The 6000-nt window shown below is 35.8% G+C and overlaps 1 long non-coding RNA gene across 1 annotated transcript in view; it reads right to left on the bottom strand.

Annotated features, from left to right (window-relative positions):
• Nucleotides 1-5700, bottom strand: part of LOC122787198 — a 124950-nt gene extending 119250 nt beyond the window's left edge. The window contains exon 1 of the long non-coding RNA XR_006362549.1: nt 5593-5700. This is a non-coding gene — a long non-coding RNA (uncharacterized LOC122787198). The remainder of the gene's footprint in view (nt 1-5592) is intronic.
• Nucleotides 5701-6000: the final 300 nt, after the last annotated feature.

Consider the following 6000-nt stretch of genomic DNA (forward strand, 5'->3'; position numbering starts at 1 on the left):
TAGGAGTTGTGCTGATTTGATATAAAAAATATCGCATATCAGTTCATCAGCCACATGCAATGTCTGTGTTTGGGTCGTGCTTCCATAAATCTGGATTTCTGTGTTTCCTGTCATGACATTGCTTCAGCTGGAAAGGCTTCCCAGCCTTATTTGGTTGATTACTTTAACATTTCTTTCAGTGTGGTGAGTGCTAAGTAGGATGGCAGCAAATACATCCCATGCCTTAACAGTTGCCACTGTGACCTAAATTGGATACAGTTCTTTTAGTTATGGCCTGGCTGCAGCATTTTTGTGAAGAAACGTTGTCGGCAACTATGCATTTTGGGAACTGTCATACTGCTGAATGCCATATAAAGTACCTTTGCTGACCAGAGTAGGCAATGCATTATAATCTCTGCTGCAAAATTAAGTATCACATTCCCAAGCAGCATTTCACAGTCCTATATGTTTTGCCACTTGACATACGTCAAGGAGGATGTCATCATTTGTTGTGTGAGAAAAAAGTTGACTAGATTTTATATTTTATTTTGAAAAATTAGTTCTCCTCCTTAGAGCAAAAAAATCTGGGCTGAGGATTTTCAGATTAAATCATTATGTTCTTATCAAATCACAACAAAAGGAAGGCTATTTAGCTGGAAAGGTACTATGAACATTCTACAGTTTCAGACCAAAGTGGATCTGTTTCTCAATGTGAGATGCCCTTACTGCTGAGATTTGCCCTTTATTTTTTCTTTCTGTCTTGTGTAACTCCACTACTTTTTACAGTGCATAATTGGTAATATACATCTTGAAACAAATATATAATAGCATAGCAACTATGTTTTAAGGATAACTTCATTGAACTGCAGCTCTGCAAAAACTAATCCATCCAACACATCATGCTGCGCTTCATGAACTGGTTTTAGTGCAAGTCATGCGGGGAGCAAGTCTGATACTCTTCATGGGATCAATCAGGAGTCAATGAATTATGTCTGATTAGTCAGCACACAATATAAATGTAATATATATATATATGTGTGTGTGTGTGTGTGTATACATATATATATATATATATATATATATATATATACGTGTGTGTATATATATATATATATATATATATATATATATATACGTGTGTGTATATATATATATATATATATATATATATATATATATATATATACACACACACACACACACAGATGCACATATATGAATGGGACATCTATATTATCTGTACATTAAATATGTATCTAGTTATCTGTCTGTAAATCACACAAAATTCATGGCTGTCTGGTCATCCTGATCAGTGATATGCAAACTATTATGATGTAGCACGTTTTGATAAAACATTGCAGAAACCACATCTGTAAGAACTGATAAGGTGATGGATGGCAGAAGGCCGTAGACTCAGTTACTGTATTAATCTGTTACCCCAGCTATTGAAACTTAAGCATTCTCTCACATTACATTACCTTAAATATAAAATTCCAGATTCAGTCCTCAAAGATTTAAAGAGTAGTAAGTTAGGCAATACTCAATGTAATCTGTCTTTATTATAAGTCTTGATCTGGTTAGAAACTGGATAAATCTACTTAACTAGTAAAGGGCTATACTTGTAATTTGCCCCATTTCTTAGCTAATTTTTGATTTCAGAATATCTTTTTGTTAAAAATTTTTTTTATGTAAACTTTATTAATGATATCACTATGATACATTAAGTTTATAAAGGCTTCTTTTAGCACTATATAGTATTGCTAAAATCAGATACTAAACTACAGTTCTGATATATTCTTTGGATGTCACCATCAGGAATGTTCTTAGTATTGTGTCTGGGATATGGGTTTGTTGTACATATCACTCATGGTCAGGGTCCAAAAATTCATTAATTCAGTTCTGAAAACTTATGTATCTGAACTAAATAAATACTATTAAGTTATCTTTAAAGTATGCATTTAAAGCATATACAGGGTTCAGGACCTCTCACTATACTAATCTAAAATTCAGCTTTTCTCATTATTATTGCAGTTCTAGAATATATTCTTACTGTATAAAGCTAATTAAATATTGCTGAAAGGCATATTCCTTAAAATATTAAATATATAAAATCTCAAGCATATATTTTTACTTTTATCTGAATGTTGTTACAGTGTCTATCTGTTTTACCATTTATAATTATGTTTCACAAAGTTTTAATGGAATATTCTACAAGGTAAAGGATAAAAAGTGAGCACGGTAGAAACATCCTCCAAGAAAATTATTGCTTTTAAATTCTGAATGTTTACAGTGTGTCTTTTTAATCTGTAAATGGTATAATAACCAGAATCAGCAGATAAGAACCGAAAACTGTTTGGGACCTTATCTAATAAGTAAATCCTCACACACAAATGATGAAGGCTAAAGTTACATCAGACCTGTGACAATACCTGTCTGGTAACTTAACACTAGTTCTGTGTTTTGTCAGTTAGTGGGTCAAACATAAGTTATCGGGATCTTACCTAATAACTGATCTTGTTCATATTATGAGTATTAGAATTAGAAAAAGACAGGTGTTTCACTTAAATATGTGAGACAGTGTGCCAAATTTAAGGACCTATCTAGTGTCTGCATGACTTCCCATTATATTTTTATATGAGTTACTAGATCAAAAAAATACAGCATTGACAGTCCTACCTAACAACTGGGCACACCACATTACAGTGTCATATATGTAGAAGTGACATTAAACCTGTGATGTTCTGTTGCAGTAACCCATGATTTGGGTGTGGGTAATGCTGGATTTACTCACGGTTGGTGTGGTTTGATCAGGAGGGCAAAGTCAATGGACAGTTGTGCTGGCTGGGTCACGGCTGATGGGAAGGATTAATCCATGAAAGGGAAGGGTCATCTGCTGATGGTTTCATTAATTGCTTTACAAAGAGCAGATTCTCCAAGTTTGTGTATCTCTGCATATCTACAAACATTTAGCTATGGTTATCGTTTATATATTTTTTGCAAAACCAGTCAGCACAGATGGGGATGGTTTTGCCTTCAAAGAGAAAAAGATTACAATATAACTTTAGGGTGTAAGAATTTTTATAGACAGTAGTTGGGAAAGTACACTTTTTTAGATATGCACTTGGATACATACTCTGCTTTTGCTTAAAAACTGCTAACTTAAAAAAATAAATGTAAAACTTATTAGGTCAGTGTTCACTACACTGATCCAAGGTGTACTACTGCATGATGGGGGGATTGAGGGGACTCTAAGGAAGGATTTGGAATGGCTGACCAAATGGCTAGAGAGATAGTAATTGAAGTTAGGAATCTGAACTACCTCAGTTGGGCCACAAAAGATGCTGTGAAAAGTATCAGCTTGGGGAAGAGAAACTGACTACTACAGTGCAGGAAATACATCTTGGGTAGATTAGACCAACAGGAGCAGAGTGAGTGAGTGAGAACTATGGTGGCATCATAAACAATACCTTAATATATACTCAGGGGTATAGACTGAAGAAGCAAAGAAGAAATGTTGTTGGTCTACTGGGTACTGGTCATTCCTTGCCACAAGTAATGTTTACAGTTTTGGAAACCATACAAGGAGAGAGAGACATCATTTTGCTGGAAGGGGATCCAGAATGAAGCCCATAGAAGGATGTATGGAATCGAGGGGTACGGGGAAGTAACCATAGACTGGAGGAGCTGGCGCTGTTCTCATCAGAAACCAGAAGAGGAAAGAGGGATTGGATATGGCTGCACAAGGTCATACTAGACAGAGAGAGAGGGATGAAAATGGGTGAGGAGAAAGAGGGACAGACAACACATTATGGGGACCAACTACTGTCTAAGCCTGTGAAAACATGCCTCTTTAAAGAAGAGTGTTGTGGGCCCATGGAAAGCACAGACAGAAAGGCTGGTGGTGAGCAAACTATCAGAGGCATTTAGAAGGGCATAAGACAGGTGGAGAAAGAATGAGTGTGAAAGGACAGATGAAGATAAGGTAGCATATGTAATGCACTTGTAGGACAGACTAGATAACCCATCTGTTTTTGTCAACAAGGCAAAGGCAGTGTAATGTAAAGCCAGAAGAATAGTCAGGATCCCTGCACTTGTTATAACGCGAGACTTCAAGTTCTTATGGCTTATGTTTTTGGCGGAGTCAAGAGTTTAGTTATTGGGGAAAGCTTGAAGTCAGAGTACTGGAACATAACCCTGTTTTATGGTTTAAAGAAAGGTATCTCTGGCAAACAGTCATAAAAGTAAATCGTCTCCTGCTGTTCCTAGAAAGCATTTAATGATCAGCTGCAAAAACTGAGGTTAAGAATGGTGGGCAGGCGGTGAGAAAATCAACACACTGCTCTGTTTCGATGCTTTAGTTTAGACTGTGGTAAAGAACAGAGAGTAAACAATGAGTCAAAAGATTGTTCTAGTTCAGTTTCATCCACATAAGTTATGTCTTTTTATCATGCATGGAGATGCTTTTTGAAGAATTTCATGCCCCGTTAAAATGACATAAAGCTGAAAAAATCAGAAACACAGAATGCCCAGGAATTTCTGGGGATGAAGGCATAGATTTGAAACAGATTATTTTTTGCAAATATTAACTTCTATTTCTAATGTTTTTATTTATATGATGAGTAATATGAAAAATATCACTGCAGAAGCATGAGATAGAACAAGACTTTCTACTTTTTTAGTTGCTAAAGTCATCATTAAAAAGACTGATTTCAGACATTCAACCGTGTGAAAATGGGCAAGATTAGCCTACCTTGCGACTTCCTTTTGAACACTAATTCAGTAAGCAGGTGTTTATTATATTAAGTAGTGGAGATCATGAGACCTCATCAATGTGTTGGTGAGGGATTGGTTTGATATTTATATGTGATGCTTCAGGTATGTGTGTGCAACACAGGTCCAAGAGTATCTCTAGTGTTTATTTCTGGAAATTTATTGACCCTATTGCCAGGTGATACAGTCAGGAAAGCTGGGGTAGGGATAAGATGACACCCAGGAGCAGGTAGGTTTAGTTAGTTCCTGCACTAAGCTCACAGAGGATCAGTATTTTTATTTGATCTTTTATAGAATAAAGTACCATTTCTCATACTGCGTAAAGAAAGATAAAATAAGAAACAAAAAACAAAACAGTTGTCATCACTGTCCTCTAGGATTTGCTTCAGATGATAAATGTTTACTTCATCTTGTTGACTAAGGCAAAGCAAAAAAAGGATCTTGGGTTGTAAATAAATTGTGATTATATGCAAAGCAAATTAATTACTACACAAACAGGGAACTGCAATGGAGGGAAAAGAAACTTAACTAAAGCTTCTGAAATAGCAGAAAAATGATGATGTTTTCATATTGACATTCATGTGTAGTTAAAAAAGAAACAGCATGATAAATGCAGACAGCTGAATTATTTGTCTTTGCCTTGCATTAAACAAGAATGGCATTAAGAAAGAATTAGCCGCAAATACTAGTTGTTTATCATGGAACGTGTGTATGGTTTCTCTAGAAAGATTCTGATTTTTCTACATTTGCCTTCCCACTGATTCAGATTACCCACTAGCAGACAAGTACAATAATATTCATAAATTCGAAGGTAAAATCACCCACAGTAGCAGTTGCACTTACCTTCTTGTCTTGCACCCAGAGTGGCGCAGTGGTAGACCAGAACATTGCCCTTTGATCTCGTTTAAAACTAGAACTTTACTTTCTGAAGATGGTGAGGGTACGTTTAAGAAGCTGCATAAAGAAAAAAAAAAAAAAAGTACCAGTCTAAGATCCCAGATGCGTACCTGTATTTTTGTGACCTTGTTATAGCCCTTAAAAGCAATACATATGCTTATTAAATAAAACAACAATAATAATAAATATGCAGAGCAAGACGTTAAGAAGACACTGCACTGCCTCTTCCAATTAGGAGTCGTTTCTGAAGCTACTCAGCTTGAGTTGGAGAGCTATCGGCTTGCCTACCCACAACACCCTTGCACCCAAGGTTACTGCAGGCTTTTAACTTGTTGCTATGGAAATCCTATGTTT

This window comes from Protopterus annectens, chromosome 13.part0 (assembly GCF_019279795.1).
Source record: "Protopterus annectens isolate FY-2018-M chromosome 13.part0, PAN1.0, whole genome shotgun sequence".
NCBI classification, from domain to species: Eukaryota; Metazoa; Chordata; order Ceratodontiformes; family Protopteridae; genus Protopterus; species Protopterus annectens.